The following is a 24,517-nucleotide window of genomic DNA, read 5'->3' on the forward strand; positions in this document are numbered from 1 at the left end:
CCTTTGTTTTTCCTTTCTGCTGCTCTGGTAAACTACCTCAATAGAAAAACAATACAGGAGGCAAATGGTTTATTTTCGTTTACTTTCCAAGTTAATTCCATCATTTGGGGAAAGTCAAGACAGGAACCTGAAGCAACTGTTCACATCTGCAGTTAAGAGATAAATGAATGAACTCATGACAGTCAGGTAGGGTAGCTTTCTTTATTAAAACTGTCCACAGTCCACAACTTAAAGTGAGGGAATGGTGTTGAACATTTTCACGCTGGGATTTCACATTAAAGTTAAGTCAGTCAAGATACTCATCTAAAGACCTTCCCACAGGCCAGTCTGATCTAGATTGAGACTCCCTTTCCAGGGTATTCTATATTGTGCCAAATTGAAAATTAAAACTAACCATTGCAGGTCATGTACAAGGTTTCTGTTTCTGTTGCTCAAGCTATCCCTATGAGTAACTTCTTCTCAGGACCAATTATTTATAGCTTCTGCTTAAAAATTAATATTTGAAAAAGTTCAGTGATGTATTTTCATAATAAAATGACACAAGGATAATGATATAGAGAAACAGAATATTTTAAAATGCATTCATTTCCATTTTTGACACCCACACTTCACACTTCAGGAGAACAAGCCAATTAATTAAACTCAAGAAGAACAAACACTACATAGCATCTGAAGTCAAGAAGAACTGGGAGCTCAAATCTTTTTATGGCTTTCTCTCCCCTTACAGAAGAAAATGTCTTACTTGGAGACTATGGCAGAAGGTGGAACTTTTGAAAATCTAGAACGGGACTACAAATCATGGAACTTTTAAATATATTCATATTTCACTCACCTAACTGGCAGAATCGGGGGATCCCAAACAGGAGAGAGTATTAGTGATCTGATAGGTGAAAACATGATTTGGATTCCAGATGATACCTAACTGCAGGAACCTCAGCTGGGTGAAGATAGCTTCTGATTTTCTGCTGTAGGTGAGAGTGATGTGTATACAAAATCATTTTACGATGATGTTAAGATCTAGATTTTCATCAAATAGTTTGAGTATTTATATTTAATGGGTACTATATATTTTGATGACTCCCCAGAAAACATTTAAGAATTTAAGACTTTCTGAGGATCTGTGTGCCTGCCTCCCCACCCTACAGCCCTGCCTGCCTCCCAGGAGAACAACTCTAACCAAGGATACAGGTGAGACTCCTGCCCCAACTCTCATTCCAGCTGGGATCCCACAGAACCCAGCAGACATGGGCTCAGTCCCACCCTACCAGAGCCCCATCTCCTTTTCAGTCTTCATCTCCACCTGCACTCACAGAGGAACAGCAGGACTGCCCCCCCACACCTCCCAACCTCGACCTCACAGTCCTGTCTGCCAGGAGGCCTGCTCTCACCAGGGGCACAGGAGGCCTACTCTAACCCTGGACACACAACTCCACAAGCCTTCTGGAGGCCTGCTCCAATCTGGGATAGCCAAGCTAGCTACAAGAGACACAGCCAGATGGCAAAAGGAAAATGAAAGAACATAATCAACAGAAGCCAATGCAATCAGAACCCAGCTCTCCTACTACAACAAGCCCTGGATATCCTAATATACCTGAAGAACAAGATCTCGACCTAAATCCCATTTGGTGAAGATGATAGAGGCCTTTAAAGAATGTGGTCTTGAATAAATACAGGAAAAACCAAACAGGTGGGATCCGTTAAAGAGCAAACAAATAATTCCCTTAAAGAATATAGGAAAATATAATCAAACAGGCAAAGGAATTGAATAAAATAGTCCAAGACCTAAAAATGGAAATAGATGTAATAAAGAAAACACAAATGGAGGCAGCCCTAGACATGGAAAACCTAGAAAAGAGATCAGGAGCTACAGACATAAGCATCACCAAAAGAATATAAGAGATGGAAGAAACAATCACGAGCAAAGAAGATACCATAGAAGAAGATGATATATCAGTCAAAGAAAATGTCAAGTGTAAACAGTTCCTAACCCAAATCATTCAGCAAATTTGGGACACAAAGATAAAACCTAAAAATAATAATAGAAGAGGGTGGGGATTCCAAATTCAAAGGGCCAGAAACACCTTTAACAAAATCATTGAAGAAAACTTCCTTAATCTAAAGAAAGAGATGGCCATAAACATACAAGAAGCCTACAGAACACCAAATAGAATGGGCCAGAAAAGAAACTCCTCCCACCTCATAATATCCCAAACAACAAATATATGGAACAAAGACAGAAAATTAAAAGCTGCAAGAGAAAAAGGCCAAACGACATATAAAAGCAAACCTATCATAATTCTGTCTTTTACACAGAGACTCTAAAAGACAGAAAATCCTAGACAGATTTCATACAGACCCTAAGAGACCACAAAGGAGAGCCCAGACTACTACACCAAGCAAAATTTTCAGTCACCATAGATGAAGAAACTAAGATATTCCACATTAAACCAAATTTAAACACTATCTGCTACTAATCCAGTCCTATAGAGGATACTAGAAGGAAATCTCCCACACGCGGAGAGTAACTACACCCAAGAAAACACAAGAAATTAACCGTATGGCAACGAACAAATTAATCAAAAACAAAATAAAAGAAATTAACAATCATTGGTCATTAATATTGCTCAACACCAATGGACTCAATTCACCCATAAAACAACATAAGCTAACAACAGTTGGCATATGGAATCTGAAGAAACTACTTCCAGTAACCAGGCAGGACCTCCAGTAGAAGAATGGGGATACAAATTAACCTACAAGTTTGGTTTTTTTTTTTACCCCAAATTGCTCTTGTTTAAAGAAATGCAAAGACAAAAATGAAGCAGGGACTGAAGTAATGGCCAACCAATGACTGACTCATCTTGGGATTCATCCAACTGGCAGGCACCAATCCCTGACACTATTACTAATATTATGTTGTACTTGCAGATAGAAGCCTTAGCTTTCCTCTAAGAGACTCTACTGAGCAGCTGAGACTGATGTAGATACCCACAGCCAAGCATCAGTTGGAGGTCAGAGAGCCCTATGGAAGAGTTAGGGGAAGGACTGAAGGCCCTCAAGGAGATGGCAACCACATAAAAAGACCAACAGTGGCAACTAACCTAGATCTCTGGGAGCTCTCAGAGACTGAGTCACCAACCAAAGAGCAAATGCAGGTTGCTGGGAGATCCCCGGGACATAGAGGGCTGCTTTGTGGGCTGTCAGAGCTGGAGGATGCACTTAATCCTGTAGAGACTTGATGCCTCAGGGTCAGAGGTGAAGAGGAGGGGTGATGGTGGGAAGAACTCTGCTGGGGGGACTTGGAGGGGGCAGCATTTAGGATGTAAATAAAGAAAATAATTACTTAATAAAATGTTTTAAAATGCTGTTATATAATAAAAGATAATTCAAGTCTTTCAATAACTGCCAGCCACCTCAGGCAGGTTCACATGGGTGCATATGAGTGTGTGTGGATGTGTGTCAGTGTGTGTAGGTGTGTGTGCATGTGTGTGGGTGCATTTGACATCCTGGCCTTAGCTCAACCTTAGGTACAACAGTTTCATAATGTCTGTAGTCAAATGAGGGAGTCATCAATGTAGTTAACACTAGCCTTAAGTGCTTTTGCAGAGTACTCATTAGGGAATCTTAAGTTTGAAAATGATGTTTTCCCTAGAGAGTGTGAGTGTTGATGTAGCCTATGTGAATACCAGGTATTTTACTTTATATAGTAATTCAAGCAGTAGCTCCAGGCAAATCCTTTACAGCTATTTACCCACAGATTCTTCCCAGACACTTAAAAATGAGTTTTGCTTTCTCAAAATTAGTTGTATTTTAGAAATAAAAGTCACTGATTTAGCACTCTACTGAAGGTCTAATTTTAGTATCTTATCTAAATTCTTGTGTGGCTTATCAGGTAACTGGATAGAATCTTCCAAAGTAATAAAGTTATTAGTATAAAAGGCTTGTTTGTCATAGTAGTAAGAAGTAGTGTATATTTTCCTTCAAGTAAAGTTTGGTGCAGTCTGACAATTTTGATTGATATAATATGAATGGGTAGCATTTAAAATATTTATATTTCAGGAAGGCTTCCTTTTCTAAACAAAATAAATAAAGGGATATAAAGTAGCATGTTGGAGAACTGCCTTTCAAGAGTTAATGCACGTAATGGTAACATGGTGTACTTTGTTTCCTGCTTGTGTGACCTTATATATTTATGCCCTTTAACATGTATGTAATCTTTCCATCAGGAGGTGGAAAGGAAATGATTGAAAGAAATCAGATGCCTGAACGTCTAGAGCTTTGAGCAACAAATAACTCCCACAGCTCACCTACTTTTAAATAACTTCATGAAGTTAAGTAAGTCTCTAATTAGCAGTTACATATGTTTCTGATGTCTTTGATTTCTCTTTGAAAGACACAGTTATGGCTCATTAATAATGTACCTGCACATGAAAATATTTTAGATCATTATCTGAGCAGTGTGAGTTGGGGAAATGGATAAATTGGTTTAAGAATGGATGCTGTGTTACACCTCCAACTGTGAGTTGAACACTAATCTCACACTTTATTACAGAAAGGAGAATGAAAGTAATAGGGCTCACAATAGGTGCCTACACAGAGCATTGTCAGCCACAGATCTTCATGAATGGCTTCTGCCCTGACATTGCTCCCACAGCAGGCAGCAAGGGAATTAATGAGATGATAAAGTGCTTTAGGGGCTTTGATCTCTTTAGGGGAAGTGGCTGTGCAAGTCTAAAGCTTTGTATTATCTTGCCTTTCCCTCCAACCTCTAAATTTTTCACATTATGCTGGCTTGTCAGTTATCCACCAGTGCCCTGTTCAAGCTGCTGTGATTTTATTTCTCATTTTAAGAGTTTATGCTTCTAATTGAGAGACATTGATATTTCCAGATTCATCTTGACAGATTCATACGTAGCAAGAGAGACCTGCTGTCAATGGGCATCTTGAACTGCATGTTTTAAATTGTCTTTGATGGCAAGGATGCCAAATTACTCACTTGGCTAGAATGTTCTGTGCTTCTCTGCGAGCTATGTGATTGAAAACTGCAGAGCGTTGATAAGTTTTACTATGTTTGTTTGGTGGGTGAAATTGTTAATAAATTATACTTCTGTGAAATTCATCTTCTGTTGCTCTTTGGAGAAAATTAAATAAATGAAAGACTTAGTAGCTTTGAAATTCAGCTCCTAAAAATGTCAGCCTTTTAAATCAGATTCAATTTTGAAAGAATTCTCCTGGATTACCACTGTAGCAGGACAGATATGTATTGGACTTTTAATGGGGTGGTGGTGGTGGCATTGTGCACACACAGGAAATGTATGTCTAGGAAATGAATCACAGGTTAAGTTCACAGTGAGCACATGTCATTCCACTCCCTCCACCCCAGGAGTTTTCAGTAATATCTGAAAAAAAGGTCTTCACTTCTTGAGCTTATTCTTTGAATGGTATGATAGATACTGGTCTAAAGAATATTTTGGAAGTCATTTCCTATTAAAAAATATAATAATGATGTCCCCAAGTTTTAGGTGCAAGTAAAATAGGCATAATTTCAGAATTCTGTGTCTGTGTGGGAAAGCAATGAATGTAAAGAAAAGTAAATTATCTAAAATTCTCAGGCTTGGATTAGAAATGCAGCAGTAAAATGTGAGGTTTCTGGTATAATGGCTACTTGAAAGCATTCAAATGCTCTTGAAATTTCTGAGACAATGTATTACTCTGGTATCCAAGTAGGAAATCAGGTCCTTCAAGTGTCCAAGTTCACATAGAGGTAGATTCAAGGTGAAGTTTGATCTGAACTCCCAGATATCTTATCTTAGAAATCTGGCCTATTTCATCTTAAAGCATAGCTAGAAGGAAAAATAGCATTTAGCACATTCCAGCTGTCTGTTTCTGCTCCTGCCAAAATGTCAAAAGAATATTTAATTGTTTTGAACTTGAGCTTCCATCTATCCTAATTTCAGCTAGACACATCTCTGTGGAAGTCTCCAGGTTTGTTTCACAATTTGGCAGCTTCGGAACCATTAGCCTGCTTATGAAGAGGTTCAATACCAAATGTAATTATTTAGTTGCAAGACAGAGATTGAGTTGTCTTTGTGATTTCTTGTTGTAGCTTCTGAATTCATCAGCATGAAGGGAGTATGTAGGTAAGGGATGGAACTACATTGTAAGAGGCACCTTCCCACCCAACAGCTGAGAAGATAGTGGTAAACTCATGTCTTTTAGAGTAAAGAGAAAGCATATGCTAGAGAAAAGTCAATTCCATCTAATCCTCTCACACATGCAGACAGTCTATGTCATTAGATCAAAGAAGAGGTGTGTATATGTGTGTGTTTGTGTGTGTGTGTGTATGTGAGAGAGAGACAGAGACAGAGACAGAGAGACAGAGAAACACAGAGAGATAGCAGACGTGAGGGCATGTCTATGGTCATGCATGTGGAATGCAGATGATGAGACAACCTTGGGTTTTGTTCCTCAGAAACCATTCTACTTATTTTACTGTGACAGAGTCTCTCTCACTCCTCTGGAACTTTCCCAGTAGATTAAGCTGGCTGTCCAAAAATCCCAAGAACCTGCCTATCTCTGCTTTCCCAGCCTTGAACTTATAAACCTGCTTTACTCATGGCTTTTCGTGGCTTCTGAGCATTGAACTTGGCTCTTCATGCTTGTCCAAGAATCACTGTATCAACTGACATGTTTCCATGTCCTTTGAGATATATTTTCCATACTAAGTGCAAACATACATACTGTGGAGTCTGCTAATGAAATGAAAGTCTGATTTCAACTGTTTTAACAAGAAAAATGATGTTTGCTTCTTAAGATCCTGAGATATTTTATTTTATGCATTGTGCAGAAGAACTGTGTGTGTGTGTGTGTGTGTGTGTGTTTCTAGAATTAAGCACCCCAAATCTCCTCCTGCAAAGATACCTGGCATTCAAGAAATATCACAGCTTTGATCTCAGACTGCTGTCTATCTGGTTACTGATTTTGCCAAAAATCTGAAAACAAAGAGATCTGTGATGAAAAGTTGTTATGTATTTTCATGTATTTCTATTTCCTTTCCAAGTTAGTACAATGGCACAAATCCCAAGTAGTAAATATTTATTAGTGCCTCCTCCCTGCCAGTTTTGCTACCAGCAACTAACTGGTTCATTGGTTACATGATGTCATAGCTTTGTCTTTCTACCATCATTCATCATAGTGGAAAACTTCTGTAAAGAGATGAAATGTAAATATGAAAAAGAAGTGCTCTTGTGGTGAAATCACATTTTATAGTCAAAGAGCTAAAAAGTGCATGATAATAAAAACAGAAACTGTTGCTAGTCTATAGAGTGGGTTAAGGGAAGGAACTGATAGCAACTGATAGCATACTCCCTAGGTCCTCATGGAGAAAATTTGAACCTAGCAAGAAGGAAATGTGTGTTGCTGTCCATTTGTGGAGGGTGTGGTATGATATTCATTCCTTCTAAATTAATAAATTCCATAGGCCATAAAATTAGATGCACTGCCTGACTCTTGTCATATGTAAATTCAGAAATCTATGCACATATACTAACCTGCACACATACACTAACACACACACACACACACATACACACACACACACACACACACACACACACACACACACGCACGCGCGCGCGCGCGCGCGCACACACGTACATATGTACGCATTCACGCATGCACACATACATACCCCAAACCTCACAGACATGGCATGGTAAGGCAAAAATGATTGGCTGAACCACAGTCACATAAAATGCTCTCTGCTGTTGCTTCTAGGTAGAGAAAAGGAATTCGAATGATAAAAGAGGGAAAACCTGAAAATTTTCACTTCCTGTTCCTTTTCTGTATGATTTGATCTTTCAAATTACAGATATATTATTTGTGTCATTATTGGAAACTGGAAAAGGAGAAATTTACATGTAAATAAAGAAAATATCTAAAAAAAATAAAGACTTCCTCAAGACTGCTTCAAAAAAAAAAAAGAATATAGTTTCCGTTAAAACCACTCTCAATGAGGGAAGTACCATCAAAAATAAAATAAATAAATAAATAAATAAATAAATAAATAAATAAATAAAGAGTAAAAGGACTGTGACAAGCCATGTTACGTTTGTCCATATAGGAATCATGATGTATTTGTACTGGGCAAAGATGTTTATTTGGTATGGGCATTGTAGAGGCATACAATGACATTCTTTTGTTGTTGTTGTTTAGAATCAACAGGTAACTCAATCGCTGGGTGCAGCAACTAGCATCCTAATTTTGTAAGCTATACTAAATACAACTCCTCCGGTGGCAAATCCTGGTGGATCCACCATCTCAACCGGAGGCCTCTTGTTAGCAATATTTTGACTTCCACTCATCTCCCATCCAAAAGCAGGACACCTTTTGCTGCCTCCCTTTTCCTGTCTCCGACCCAGAAGTCCCGCCTACTCCTCACCCAATGATTGGTCCCCTGAAATCTTTATTCATTAGGGGAAGGTTCTGCTACATATCACCTTTTCTGTCCAATAATAATAATAAAAATCTTTTCTCTTAACTATAAGCTGAGTATAACTATTACCATTCTGTAAATTACAAACTACAAGATAGACCTAATACCCAGTCCATCATTTTTGTCAATTAAATAGAACACTTTGTTATCTATCCTAACTTAAAAGGCTTATAAATCCATACCTGCTATGTCTCTGTTTTAGCTTGTATACTATCTGAAAACTATCCTCTTAAATATATTCTCTCAATGCTGAATAGCCTGGGTAGGCTATGAGACTACAAGTAGTCTTTCAACCCCATCAGAAATACAAGAGCGACCATACTATCTGAAAATATAGGAAGCCTAACAGCTTCCACAACTGAGACAAATTGTAGACATAGCTTCCTGACTATACAGGCCCAGTGTGTCAGGAAGTTGGATCATCAGTCTTCAGTTTTCTGGCCCAAGATTGTCCTTCAAAAACAGGAATTATTAACGACTAGCTTATTCTGGTTCAGCAGAACTAAAGCTGTCCTAACCTGTAACTTGTGTGCTCTCAAGAACAATATAGGTCTATAGGAGAAATAGGCAATATCTCCCCAGTGGTCACCTAGCCACAGTGTACAACCTCACCCGGAGGTAGAGATGCTCAGCTGCTTCTTTGAGTCCACAAGTGAATAAATAACATTAAATGTCACATTCTGTGGATTTCTGATGTTTTTGAAAAAGATCTATCTATGTAAAGTAAATCTGGACAGTTGTCCATTAAATACTTTCAGCTGTTACTAGTTAAAATATCTTGAAAACACCCTACCAATAAACTCAGAGCCATGAATTTGCTATGTGGTCCTTAACTCACAGGCTTAATCAATCATCTGAGATCAGTTTGTAATGGCATTTATAGAAGAACTGGTTCCAGGCATTATACTTTAAAATTTTTTGTATCAATAAAAGAAATTTATACCAATGAAAGTCCTGATTCTGTGTCAAGATAAATGCTGTATCAAAATAAAAAATTATGACTTCAACTTAGTAACTATTGTAAAGATTTCTACCAAATAAGATTATGGCTACACAATCAATTTTAGCTATTTCCTCACTGTTCAAATTATGACCATTTCTAAATTTCCCAGAAAGACAACTTAGAACAATCACCTTCAGACCTCCAAGTCCAGGGAACTGGGGTGAGGTCTCTTCATAGCTACTTCCAACTGAATATGGGCGTTGAGATCGTTGAGATATCTTTGAAGAGGGGTGGCAGGAATGAGGGATTTTGTTCGCCTTAAGAAGGCCACACCAAGGATTGTCTTAGTCTCTGATGTCTGTGTCCTGACTGGATCCGGCTGAAAGTCCAAGATATCAGAAGTTCAAGCAGGTCAGTTCAGCATTTTTGATGATGAGACTCACCAAGGCTGTATAGTCTATAGTATACAAATCTCAAAACAAAATTTTAGGATCATTGAGATAACTTTTTTGTTTGATTCTCTGGAATCTAGTCTTCAAGGGGTCTCCCTTCATCATATCTGATCCATATAACTCTGGAAGGTGTATAGACACTAATAACATTTTCTAAAAAACGCAAAGGCAAAACCTTTTCCCCAAATCCTTGAGTCGGTAACCAGAAAAACCTTTAGCTTGACCTCTCTCCCAGAGGAACCACAAAACTCAAAATCCCACTTATTTTGAGATTAGTCTGTGTAGGGTATTCAGACTAGTTAGGATGAAATTCTGCCCCAAACATAAGTCTTCATTCATGCCATGTGAAGGATGGCACAAAGAATCTTTTTTTGTTTGTTTGATTCACCTGAATCTATTTTCAGGTGGTCTTCCTCTGTCATATCTGATTGATATAACTCTGGAAGGGGTCCAGAGCCTAATCTCCTTTTCTGTAAACACAAAAGAAGCTTTTCTCCCAAATCAGCATGTCCTTGAGTCAGTAACCAGAAAAAATCTCTAGCTTGACTTCTCTCCCAGAGGAATAATATAACCACAAAACTCAACATCACACCCATTTTGAAAATTAAAACAATCCAAAACAAATGAAGTAAACTAAAATACTGCATGATAATACTTAGGCTTTTTCTATTCTGTCATGCCAGGAAATTAACTCAAAATTCCCGTGGATCCCATGTTCAAAGAATATAAGTTTCCTGCAGACTTTATTATACCATCGTATCTGTATGCTCTCTACCTGGAGCCACAGACTTCCATTCAATACCTGTTCATAGCAGGCAATTATCACTGCTCTCTCTTTGGACTCTTAGCTCTGAACCATGGGCGAAATTCCCCATGTGATTCAGACAAAATCTGTATATATATCTATCCTAAAAGCAAAATAACCCCAATTTTAGTTCAATCAATATCTGCCCCAAGAAGTAGGCAAAGTCCATTCTCTGGCTCTTTGACTCAGAGTAACCATCTTGCCTCTTTTCACATCAGGGGACCTCAGAGCCATCTTTCTTTGTTTCAAGGTTGCCACACTTGAATCATATGACTTAACTCTGCTCTTGCTCCGCTTGCCAAACCTCCAAATTTCTAACTAAATTTCTAACTCATAAGCTAAGAATCTTAAATTTCTACTGGATTCTAACCTGCTACATTGGACTTCATCTGTTGTCTGAAATATTGAAAAAAAAAAAAAAAAAAAAGCAATCCCCACTAAGCCACACTGGAGGGCTGCTCTCATCTCTTGGAGACTCTCTTACCCTGGAGCTCTGAAATCTCCCCACCCAGCTCTCTAGGTTCCCATTGGCGGGTCATTGCCACACCAGCCCCATGCTTCCAAATTCCTACGGCATTTTGAGGTACACTTCTTGCAAACTCACTCTTGCTGCCATACCTTTCTTTATGACCCCAGTTGAGTCTCCACATGAAGGAAAACATTGCACAAACTTAGCTCAGAATCTACAGGTAACTCAATTGCTGGACGCAGGAACTAGTAACTAGCATCCTAATTTTGTAAGCTATACCAAATATAACTCCTCTGGTGCCAAATCCTGGCCGATCTGTCATCTAAATTGGGGGGTAGGGTATTGTTAGCTACATTTTGGTATTCAATCATCGTATCCTGTCCAAATGCAAGACACACAATGACTTTTTTTGTTTGTTTGCTTTTCGAGACAGGGTTTCTCTGCATAGCCCTGGTTGTCCTGGAACTCACTCTGCAGACCAGGCTGGCCTTGAATTCAGAAATCCACGTGCCTCTGCCTCCCAAGTGCTGGGAGTAAAGGCGTGCACCACCACTGCCCAGCTACACAATGACATTTTAAACACACAAAATACTATCATTACTTTTAGATTATTTGAGGCTGAAAATATACTAAATTATCAATCCCCATCTCTTAAACTGTTTACTTCTTATTTAAACTATGCTTGTTTGCTTTGATAGTTGTAGTTGTTGTTTTGTAGTTATTTTGAGGCAGTCTCACATAGCCCAGGGTGGCCTTGAACTTCTGAACTCCTGATCCTCTTGCTTCCATATATGAAGTATTGACATTACAAGTATTCACTGTCTGAGTTTTATTGTTTGAGCTTTCCCCACCAACAACTATCCCAATAGTACCAGCTTGAGGGCTCAGAATAAGAGAAAGTGACCATTGACTGTTGTTTTGCAAGTCCACAGTGTATGTTTGTCATTTCCAATTGTCACCATCTGGGTCAAAAAAAGTCATAGGGGTAATAAGATAAGGAGAAATGAAGACACATTACTTTGTGAGGGAAGGAATGGCTTGTTTGTAACACAAAAGGAATGGCAGTGGTATCTCTCCGTACCACCTGCCACATGCAGTGCATACGCACCATGAGGCAGGACCATCTTTATTTAAAATCTCAAATATTTTTGTGGTGCAAAATTAAGTGTTGCTTCAGGCACTTGCTCTTGTGACAAGCTCAGAACCAAATCAGTGAATTCATGCAACAATATTGTTGGCAATTGGTTTTAGCACTTTGTCTTATTTCGGCTCCCAAAAGCTGCACTTTCAGACCAGAAGGTCCCTGTCCTCAGCTGGCTTCCATTGATAATAAAGAATTGCTGGACTTTTAGATTATGAGGGCAAGGGACAAAGGGAGAGGGGAGAAATGGCGAATTGCCATAATGGGGAAGCAGAAAAATGAAACTTAGAGGCCCGCCAGCATGTAAGAATCCAAAAAAGTGGTCCCAGGGGCCACTTCCCTGATTGGGTCCTGGGTAGCATAGATGAAACATAGATTTTAAAAGATGTTAACTCAGGAATTCTGGAGTGGAGTATTTACAATCAGAGGGGAGGTTTAGAAGTGCCCAGTCATGAGCTAGTCAAAGCATATCAAAATTAGCTTGTGTATAAGTGTCTTTCATTCTGGAATCCTAAGAGCTCTTGGGCAGATGCAGAATGCAAGACCACTGGGAGCCAAAGTGGTTTAACTAATTCACAGCTACACAACATTACTTTTCTTCTTTTTTATTGATTTTGAGAGAGAGTCTTTCCTGCTGGGGTTAAAGCAGTAGCAATCTTCCTGCCTCAGCCTCCCCAGTGTTGGGATCATAGGCAAGATCCAGCTGTGTAGTTTGTATTTACATAACAGTTCTAGTGTTCTAGGTCAGACTTCTTTACCTAACTGGTAATTTACAGTTCCAATCTGTGGACTTTTCACTCTGTAGTCATCAGACAGAGTTCAGAATTTCTGGATCTGCCACATTGATAGGGAACCATGAAAATGAAATAGATGGGGGCCTACACAGATGATTAGGTGACAGATACAGAAACAGTAGAGCCCCGTCAAATGTTTGGAATCACATTTATCTGGAAGGGAGTTTGAGCGTTGTGGTCTGGTGATTCTGTGTCCAAACAATCAGGAAAGGCTAGTGGGCTAGACAACATTTTATACCATAAACTGTCACATCATAGTGCCACCCCCCAAAAAAAAAGGCAAAAAGGAAAGAAAAGGTGTCTCTCTCTCTATATATAATATATATCAGTACTATAGGACCTAATTTATTTCCTATCAGTTGAAGATTCTTTGAGTTTCAATAAAAAGTTAGATACAGAAAGAAACACTGAGGGAAATTTAGTAAAGAAACATGAGAATAAGCTTAGACTATGATTCAGGTCTTTCCCTCTGAACAGAAAAAAGGGCTGAGCATGAAGAAATGGAGTTTGGCAGAAATGTGTTCAGCAGGCTTTACGCTGTTCAAAGACAGTTTCTGCAAGGCTGTCCTGCCAGCCAAAATCCTATGCAGGGGATCCTTCCTGCATTGTGCAGGAATAAATTGGGGGAGCCCGCAGGAAGCATGGTCTCATCAAACCCTGTATTTCAGGAAGTAGCAGTCAGTGTTGTTGGGCAATTACATTCTCAGTGGGAAATCTGAGAGATGTATCTTCATAGCATGGAGCATATGCGATAATTAAAAATTAGTCTGGTATCAACATAACTCTTTGGCAACTAAAACAAAAATGTTTCTGTCAGTTTTTTTTTCTATTCTACTGGATTGAATTAGTGACTTTTGTTGTTGGTGTGAATAAGCACCTGTCAGAAACACTCAAGGGAAAGTTTTTTATGTTTTTATTTTTTAGCTCACAGGTTCAGAGTCAAATCCACAATTGCTGCATGTTTGTGCGAGTGTAGAGGTAGCATTTCTTCCTCAGTTGAATAGGAAATAAAGGCAATATAACAGGGCTGGGCTACAGTGTTAGGAACCTAGAGAGCACACCCCACTGTGTTCCTTCAAATAGGCTCCCTGCCTTTCACTTCCAACAATACCTTCAGGTTGAGATTCTACTTACAGAGATGTTTGAGTGTAGGACTGGGAGGAGAGGATGGAGGGGAGCGGTGATTTAGTGTGGTGAATAAATTAATAAATTAATGAAAAAACAGATTGATCCATTGAATAGGTCAGAGCCTTCATGATCCAGTGCTATCTGGAGATGCCATCACAGACACACCCAGAGCCATGTTTCTTCATTCATTGCCAGGATATTTCTCTATCTATTCAAATTGACTCCCCAAATTAGCTATCACATGATTGTGCAGAACAATGTTCTGAAAACGTTTTTTGAGAATGATTAGCTTTTGGATTGTTTGAGGCCTTTTTTGGTCAGAAATTTACTTGTACACTGTCAGAGTACCGTGCAGATATCTGATGTTGACCTCCCTTCTAAAAGAAAAGTAAAGGAGAAACAGCCTACATTCTTGTCTTGAAGGCCTCATCTTCTGAAGGATTTCAGTTCCGTTACCCTGCTAGGTCTAAAAAGATCATTTCTCAGGAGAAGCTTCAGCTTCACTCTTCACTTCCTTTGTCTTCTACCTGTGTAGTTTGTGTATTTCATCACAATGGGATGTCGATAGCAAAAGATTCTCATGTGAAAAATAATTTTAATAACAGTCATTAGTGGGAGGGGAAGATGGAGTAAGTTTTTAGCAGGGAAGTCTTTTATAGCACATACGAAAACCTCTGTGACACTGAGAAGGTCTTTTGCTTTCTTTAAAGTATTTTGGAAGGAAGAGAGTGTAATGAGGGGGGAGAAATTATAATGCTATGCCTTTGAATCACAGCTTTGTTCAGTTTTATTCTAATATATGCTAAGTATAAGACCTTGAAATTAAAGGGGCATGTAAGAATGTTTTTGGCACTTTTCTCTTAAAAGTGACATGAATTCTTCTCCCAAACTGTTAGCTGGATAGAAAGAATGGCTATAATCAAATCAGATTAATAGACAAGCCTCTTTCCAGTGATTCAGACTTTAATTAAATATGTACTTAATTATAGAGCAGGATTATGGATAAGTTGCATAGCAGACTCAGGTATCTTTATTCATGGAACTAAATTGCCTTTATGGATTTAATGCGCTGGCCTGCCATCCTATAGTCTTTGATGGGGATAAAAGCACAGCACATCTAGTAAAACCTGACATGGCCAGGTGGTCTGCAATCATAAGGCATCTTCCCTCATGTTTGTGTGCTCATCACAGAGCTGATAAGTAGATTTGTGTTAGCTCCGGTGGGTGCTTCTTGGACTGGAGATAATTGAGTACCTGAGAAGGCAAACAGTTAGTAAGGAAGGACACGGACGCCAGGTAGATGTGATGATGAGAGAGACCTTTACTGTAATTCACTCAGTATTTATAGTTACGCTTAGGAATCAGACCCAGAGGAAACCGAAGCTAACCCATCTAACATAAACACGAGAAAATCCATTAACACCAGACCGGAGGAAGATCTTGAAAGGAAGATCCGGCAAACTTTTAACATAAACATGAGAGCTGCTCAGTCTTTGATCTAAGGAGCAGCAGTCAGTGTTCCACACAGCAGGTGTCCAGCCCCAGCTTCCAGCCTGTCGGGGCTGCATGCGGAAACCAAGTCGCTCCCAAGAAAAGGGGGGTTGGAGACCACAGTTCACCCCTTATTAATTTCAAAGCAAGAGGCAGGATCAAGGCAATTTTAGCTCGGCACATATACTATATGGGAATCATAGCGATGCATTAGCTAGGGATCTGAAATTCTCACTGACTCGGTCTTCCCTGACTCAATGGGCAAAGAATACTGGACTAAAGAGTGTCTCTGACAGAGATACAGCCACTAGGTATGTGCCTCCGTCTGGGCAGACTTCATAATCAGTGAACTAGATTCCTCTTGCACCATCCTTCCATACAGAAATTCCAAGATATGTCCATGAAACCTGCAAAGTCCGGAAGTTGTTATGATTCTTCTGAAAGCAGAAAACCATGACTTCTTGATGCTTGGGGCAGGGTGGCTGGGATCAGTCCTTTTGTTCGCCAGCACTCTGGGGTCTATTGCCAGGAAACAGGTCTCAAGATAATGCAAATTAGTCTTTTGTCGACTCGGTGATAGCATTAACCTTTGAAATGCTGGAATCTCAGTGGTAAACCAGGCACCCTCGGGTGTTGCCTGCTCTTCAGAAAGTAACAGAGACTCGAACGAGTTTTGGTCCAGGTAAAACACGATTAGTTTCTGCTTTGTCAGGAGAAAGCAGATTTTTCTTGAAAAGCTGGTAATTTAGCAGGATCCAGGCACTTCGGGATGTCCCCTGATCCAGTTAAACCTTGAAACGATCACGAAACTTTGCTCAGGGTGAGCTCTCTGCTTTAATCGTGATTTCTAAAGCAGATTTCCAAAGCAAATGGGAAAAAACACATTCAAACATGTAGAAAAGGCTTCGGAATAAAAGAAAAACTCATACAAAATGGGCAGGAAAAACCCTGCCAGCTTACAGAACAAAAGAAAGGAAAGAAAAATGAAGACTAAGCAACTGGGCTAAGTCAAGCACAGGCAAGAGAATAACAATAGCCAGAAAAAAGCCAGCCTGAGTGGTCTGCCGCAGTGGGCCCACCTCTTCCAGCAGGAGCCTTGTCATCAAAGTTAACCAAAGCGGGATGTCTGTAGTCCCAGCACTCAGGAGACCAAGGCCGGAGGCAAACCTAAAAAAGCCTCTGGGGAGTAGATTTTCCCCCCTTGGTCTCAAAAGACAAAATTTAGTCATGCAAACAACAATTAAAATCTTAGAAAAGGAAAAAAAAAAGAAAATCTTTTCTTTCTGGTGAAAGAAGGCCCGTTGTCTGTAAAAATAGTTTTGAGCAAACTATAGATAGCACTGAAAACTTGTAAATGAAAAAATTTTAAGAGGCTTCTCCTGATTGTAGGGAAGCAGAAATAAATCTTGAACAGGTAAAAATGCAGACCTGTAAAATTAAGCCTTCTAAATTCTGCATAAAGAGTAATATCTATATGTCAGGTACTAAAGGTACCAGCCCTATAGGGTCTATCTTTCAAATGTGGGACTGGAGAAAAAAATTAACACATTTAGGGCACAGCTTCAACGGCCTATAAAACTGTAGTTAATCAGCCAAGGAGTAGAGAGACCAGGAGTATATACAATCACTTGTTTATCATAGATGAGAAATCTAGCTCTTTTCTTGGAGGTGCCATCAGTAAACACTACAAGGGCACAGTCTATTGGCTACCAAGCCGTTATCTTTGGAAAGATAACTAAATGCATATATAAAAACTTATTTAATCTATCTTGGGGGAAGAATATCTATAGACTCTAGGAATTAAATTGAATAAGTAGTAAATCTATACAAAAAGCCAATAGTCTAGCTCCAAGGTAAAATAGGGTGGGAAAATAACATCTGGCTCTTTGCCAAGGTAAGTTAACATTAGCATCTCACCCAGCATAATTATCTGTGTAAGAGCTTCAAAAAATGGCACGAAAATATGTTTTGGAGACATCTTTGAATAGATCCTAAATACGTGCCTACTACAATGTAAAGGTAAATTCAATAGTTTTATCCACCTGCTGTAAAGCAGATATCTCTACTTAAATAAGGATCTGGGAGAAATTGGATCAGAATTGCCTCTAAAAATATCAATAAGGTCTTCCAGTCTCTTGTGGTAAGTTTAGAAAAGGATGAAACCAAAAACTATCGCCCAATAATTTTTTAAGATCAATATAAGTTTATCAAATGGTCTCTTCACCTACTCTGGGGCCATTGTAACCCCCTCTCAATAAAGGCGATAATAAACCTTTAATATATGACAATACGTCTTGGGGATATTTTCCAACAATCAAGAATTGTAAAGAAACAATCTTTTAAATCTATAATTATTAGTAAAATCCTTTTAGAATTGCCACAGGAGATGGCAATCCAGTCTGTAATGTTCTCAATCAAATCATAGAAACATAAATCTTTTACCTGATTATTTCTTAATCACGAAAATAGGCGTGTTCTATGGAGAATCTGATTCTCTCAGATGACCTGCTTCTAATTGCTCTTGCACTAGCAAAGAAGCTGATTCTATTTTCTCTAGAGATAAAGACCACTGATCAACCCACACAGGAGCATTATTAATCTACTAGATTTATCTGCACGGGGCACGGGAAATACAGTGGCCGCTATGGAAAAAGTGTCATCATAATAAGGCTTATGGCCTCTGTATATATAAATGTCCCACTTGGACTTCTGTCTAAAAGCCAGCTCATAAGAGATACAAAATACTAGCTCTTAAAAACATTTTCCTACAAAGGTTAGTGTAAGAAAAGACCTGTAATTTGTAATAGACTGTATCTAATAAAATTCAGAACAACCCTGTCCTGTCTAGTCAGTAATAGCTCTTTGGCCCAAAGTTTCTCTTACTAGCTCTGATCATCCAGGCTGTCTAGCGCCCACTATGTTGTTTATCTGTACTTCCTGCTCTACGATCACCTTGATATGCATGAACCCTAGCTCCGTGATCTCCATGTTGGGGAGCAAAAGCGCTGGCAGTTGCACACGCAGGAGACACTGGGTCCCCCAGCCGCCGCCGAGTGGGAGCCCAGGGGCAGCAGACTGTGTCCACAGGCGTGAAGGGCACTGCCAGGGTGCGGGGCTCCCCGGCCCCCAGGGGGGTCCGAGACTGGGGCCTCCCACGGCCCCAGTCTGGCTGCTAGTAGCACACACTTACACTGACCTGATCGGCAGAATACCGCCAACTAGAAAATTAATATATCACTGGATAAAACTCGTAGTAACGAAAGTGCCTAGTAGAAAATAAATTGTGCTCTAGGGTACTGCGCATGCGCATTATAGTGACCACCACAAGGCAGTTTGGGAAATGTAGTAAGAGGGCTGACTTCCACAACCCCTGCCTGTCCTGTACCAACTCGCCAGTGAAAAGCTAGCCGCGGGATTTACAGATGGTCTCTGCTTCTCCCTAAGTGCTGGTCTGCATCTCTAAAACTCTCTCTACTGTTCAGTTTTCTCAATTATCCAAGATAAATAAAAAACCATCTCCCAAAGGCTCTCTTGGGTTCTGCGCACGCGCGAGTGCTCACCTGTCCCGGCCCTACTTCCTGACTTGAGTTTGTAATAAGTTAGATAACCAGATATCACCTAAATAAGTAAAACGCTTGCGCACTGTCACAGCAGCCACCTGTCAACCTGCTGTATACTGTAGCTGGACCAAGCATGCAGGCTGCTGCAGGAGGAATCACCGAACTGCAGAGCGCAGAGCCCAAGCTCTGCCCAAAGCCAGCGGGCAACCTTCGTGCTTGGCTCTGTGCAGAACAGTCAAACATGGCTCGGCTACCAGGGAGCTGCATCAGAGCAGGCGGCTGCGCCAGGAGGGTCACTCACCTCGAGACCCTGGCCCAGCTCGGCTGTAGCCCTGCTTGACTGGCTAGAGCCATTGTCGGATGCCCGTGCACTCTGTCTCTGGACCAGGCATGAAGGCAGCTGTTGTAGGAGGTATTACCAAGCCGCTGAAGGCAGAGTCCAAGCCCCGCCCAAGGGCAGTCATGGATTTCAGTCTCCGGGAACTTGGGAACGCCCACCCCTCCCGGGTCTGGCTGTGCCTGCCTCCGGAACGCTGGATCGTGAGCTCTGAACTTAGGCTGTCTCTGTGCAGTCCAGCCAATCCCTTCTCTGATCTGAGCACCTGGGAGCTGTATTCGGGCAGAGTGGGAGGCACACACGCAGCTGTACCCAGAGAGCCGCCAACCATGCGACCCTGGCCCTCTCGGCCACTACCAGCCCGCCAAGGCAGACCGGCTCTACTGGCAGATCAGATGCCCGGGCACAATGAATCTAAAGAGTATGCTCTCTGTGGCCCTGGCAAGGCTGCCAGGAGGCAGTACCCTCCCGGGACCATCCGCCACATCGCTAGCGCCACATGTAACTTAGATAAGAGATGAGACTTCTGCATCCACACCACAACACGAGACAAACATGTAACAAAAATACATAAACATATACCTCTTATAGCTCTGTGTACCGAGATGTACAAAACAGGGCAATGACCGCCTCCAAGCCTGGAGTTTCTGCAGTCAACATTCCTCGGAAGAAAGCCGAGCACCCAGCCTAACCAGCTGACCCCTGAACACCCAGCCTTTCCGGCTGAAATCTGGCATGCCAATCCCCTCGGCGGATCACCCAGCCAATCTCCTGCCAACATCCAGCGAAAATCCTCGCCATCTCCTGCCTACATCCAGCGAAAATCCTCGCCAACAATACCAAGCAAAAACGAGAGCTCTCAGTGTTAAAACTAAAACCCAGCCCCAAGTTAAAGAGATCTGGAAACCCAGATGGGGCTGCCTCATAAATAAAACCATAAGTGCATATCTTTTAATTTTCTAGAAGAAAATTAGCCCATCTCGTCCTCAACCCAGGGGCAAAATGCTTCACTCTTACCCCTAAGTCTCAAACTGTCTACCCCAGTTCTGGGGAGCTGTCTAGAAATCTCTGTATCCATGTTGTGTTACCACCCATAAATTCCCATGCCCTAGGTCCACATTGGACGCCATCTGTTAGCTCCAGTGGGTGCTTCTTGGACTGGAGATAATTGAGTACCTGAGAAGGCAAACAGTTAGTAAGGAAGGACATAGACGCCAGGTAGATGTGATGATGAGAGAGACCTTTACTGTAATTCACTCAGTATTTATAGTTATGCTTAGGAATCAGACCCAGAGGAAATCGAAGCTCGCCCATCTAACATAAACACGAGAAGATCCATTAACACCAGACCGGAGGAAGATCTTGAAAGGAAGATGCGGCAAACTTTTAACATAAACATGAGAGCTGCTCAGTCTTTAATCTAAGGAGCAGCAGTCAGTGTTCCACACAGCAGGTGTCCAGCCCCAGCTTCCAGCCTGTCGGGGCTGCATGTGGAAACCAAGTTGCTCCCAAGCAAAGGGGGGTTGGAGACCACAGATTTGCCAGGAACACACTGATTGGCCCCAGAGAGAAAGAAGCTCAGTGACAGTTTTAAAATCTACCAGTGTATGTGATGAGATTGGTGTTTTGGTACAGTCTAGGAATGAATGGAGAAAAAAAATTATCATTGCAAGATCCCATGACATCTGACTGGATCCCTTCAAACAGTGACAAAAATAAACATTTATTTTGCTTTGTGAAATATTTGGTAACAATTATGTGAAATGTAACAAATATAAGAACTGTTTATGATAATTGCTTTGAAGATTCTGTTGCTTGTGTGTGTGTGTGTGTATGTGTGTAAATGACATAATTCTCATAGAGAATCTGCAAGCATTTATCCTTGTCAGTCTCAGTTGGTTAAAGAAATGCCATCTATAGAGAGCTGAGGTCATTTTTAGCTGTATTTGTCTTCAGACACCAAGGTAATTATTGGTAGTTTGTTTGTTCGTTTTATTTTATTATTTTTTTTTATCATGTGTTAGGAAGAAAAGCCTTTGGTTCACTTTTGCATAAGTTGATTTGCGGAACTTGGTTCAGTCCTCAATATTGGGACCACACATAGTGGAGAGTGTCTTTATTTAGATCTTTTAAAGTTCCCCAGTGTGTGTGGGGTTGTGAGGGTCTGTACTCAGGACATGTGGAGAGTTTTGAGTAGGCTCAGTGCTTCATATTTTGTCCAACTCTGAGATGAATCTGTGCTATGAGCAATTGCAAGCTTTGAGGCTCTTTAGATCTTCTTTACTTTCTCATCAAGATGTTACTTAGAAGAAAGACAGAAAAAATAGGAGGCTGTGAGAACTGGGCTAACAAGTGTAGTTGAATCAAGTCCTGTATTTTCCTTAAGGGACTTTAAGTATGAGAGATTTCAACATTGTAACTGTTTTATAAAGGCAATCAAATGACCCAGAAAACTAGCTCATGGTTTTTGGAATTTTAGCTAAAAATATAACCAAGTGCATTTTATGTATTAATCTTTGAAGGAGCTCCGAAGTACATAGTCATAGTTTAAAAACAGAAAATCTCATCCATTACATGATGAGAGTTTGTTGCCTGTAGTAGGAGTGAAAGCTAGTAAGTAGCAATACTTAGCCTTTTAATAATTCCTAAATTTTAACTAAGAGTGGCAAAGACAATCACCTCTGTCTCCAAGACAATGTCTCAGAGTAAACTAGATAGAGCTTTGAGGTAAAAGTGTATAAAAGAGCAATTTGAAGTGCCCAGTTACCATCTGTAGATTAAATGTTTACAAATGAAAAAGCATTTGCATAGGTGTGCATTATTTGAGTTCTGTGCATGTTATAGAATCACATGCTCTAAACCTAATAAGACTTCCTTTGCTGAGAAAATTATTACTTAATATTTCTGTTGATCAGTGGCTATTTACCTATCTTGCTTTAATTGTGATTTTAAAACAGGCAACCTATATTCATTTATAGCCTATAATAAATGAAAAATACATTCACAATGATTTCACAAGTAAGATAACACTCAGCATGCTTATTTTTGAACAGATAAACTGTAAGTTCATTATATTTGCACTACTCCCACTGGTTGTATTTTCTAGAGCAGTGGTATGCGGCGTGATTGTTGGGGCTTTCCATAGTTTGAGATAAAGAAAACAGATGTGCTGAAGGATCACAGAAAGTACACATTTCAGAAAGTTTTTCTCAGTATTAATGAAGAGGTCACTAATAAAATACTTCAAAATATTCTTGAGATGCTTCTTTGGTCGATGCTGGACTCTGCTCTGAAAGGAGACTCATTTCTTTGGTTTGTAACTGATTGTTGATGTTCTTTTGTGTTGGATTCTCATCATCCCTTTGAGACTGTTGGAGTCATGACCTCAGATATTCTTGTTTCCTGTGGGAGAGCTTCCAAGTGCTGAGTACTAAATTTTCCTTTCCTGCCCTGCTGGCAGTTTTTGCACCATTTGAACTGGCTACTTGTTTCTAAAGAGAAGAAGAAGAAAAGGAGGGAAGATGAGAAAGAACACAGGACAACATCATTAGAGTCTGCACAGTGGGCACACTGTGTGTTCCCGGTGTTCCCGCTTCTTTTCTGAGAAGCTATTAAGCTCAAATGAGGCTCTGTTTCCTGGGTAACGTGCAGCATTCTCTGAAGAAAAGGTCTCTCTGCCTCTACTCTTGTCCCCAACCATTTCTTTTTTAAACAACAGCCAGAATCATTATTCAAAATATCAGTTGCAATGTCTGTGTTGCTCATCCCTGCCTGTTCAAGATGTTGCAGTGGCTTCTTCAAATAAAATGTGTGTCCTATCTCACAGTGCTATTGGCCTCTCCCTCTAATTTCCTCTCTCCACCCTAACCCCTGCTACGTTATCATTCTTCAGAGACATTGGTTGGCTTGGAACATTCCACTTGCTTTTTTTTTTTCTCATTAACTTCTGCTTCTGTCTAGCTTCCGTGCTTTACTCTGATACTTTGCTGGGGCATGTTCTCCACTTCCCTCTTTTTCAGAGACCTCACCCCAAGTCTTTTCCATATGAATAACACATTTTCCCCAGAAATTAAGTTTCTCCAATTCAATTAATTTCCCTTTAGGTAAGTTTCCCATCTAGCACAAAACCATGTGCTTATTTGTTTATGGCTTTCTTCTGGTGACACAGTAGCTCCATGGTGGCAGAGTCCTTCCAGTCATGTTCATTTCTGCATAACCAGCACTTACAAGCATGCTTGGCTCACAGTAGGCATCTTCAGTAAGTGATCAGGAGAATGGAAGCCTGATTTTTCATATGAAAAATAAAGACGATACAATACTAAGGCATGGTATTGGGGATGTTCTTCTGTTGTGAGTAGAAGAAGGTAGGATTGGGCTGAGGGAGACACTGAAGGGAGAGTACAGAGAGCACAGTGTACTAATCCCCAGAGGGAAGTGCGGGAGCTAGGCTGGCCCTTTAGGCCTATACTGTACTTAAGTGAAGGTAGCAGATATTCATACTCTTGAATCTGAGTACATGCTTTTTGTCAGTAGCTGGATATGTGAGCTTAGACTGCACTGCCATATGAAAGGATGCCAGAGATCAATATGATATTACAGGAGGTTTCTATTTGCTTAGATCCTACCATTATTTCTGCAGCTTTGCCTTTAGAATCTTGGCCTCTTATATCAAGAGGTGATTGATATAGATCCTGAGACAACCAGTGTGGGACAGGGGCTCTGGAGTCATCTGAACTGACAGTCAGATATGAAATGATATCATCAGCTTTAAAATCCACCTTCTGTCACCAGAGGGCACACCTTTACTTGTTAATCACAGGAAATTGACTTGCCAAATGCTGCCACAATATACAACATTCCAACAAGAATTTCCTTATAAGACATTCCTAGTGTTTTTTTTTTT

Source organism: Mastomys coucha, unplaced genomic scaffold, assembly GCF_008632895.1.
Source record: "Mastomys coucha isolate ucsf_1 unplaced genomic scaffold, UCSF_Mcou_1 pScaffold9, whole genome shotgun sequence".
Taxonomy (NCBI): Eukaryota; Metazoa; Chordata; class Mammalia; order Rodentia; family Muridae; genus Mastomys; species Mastomys coucha.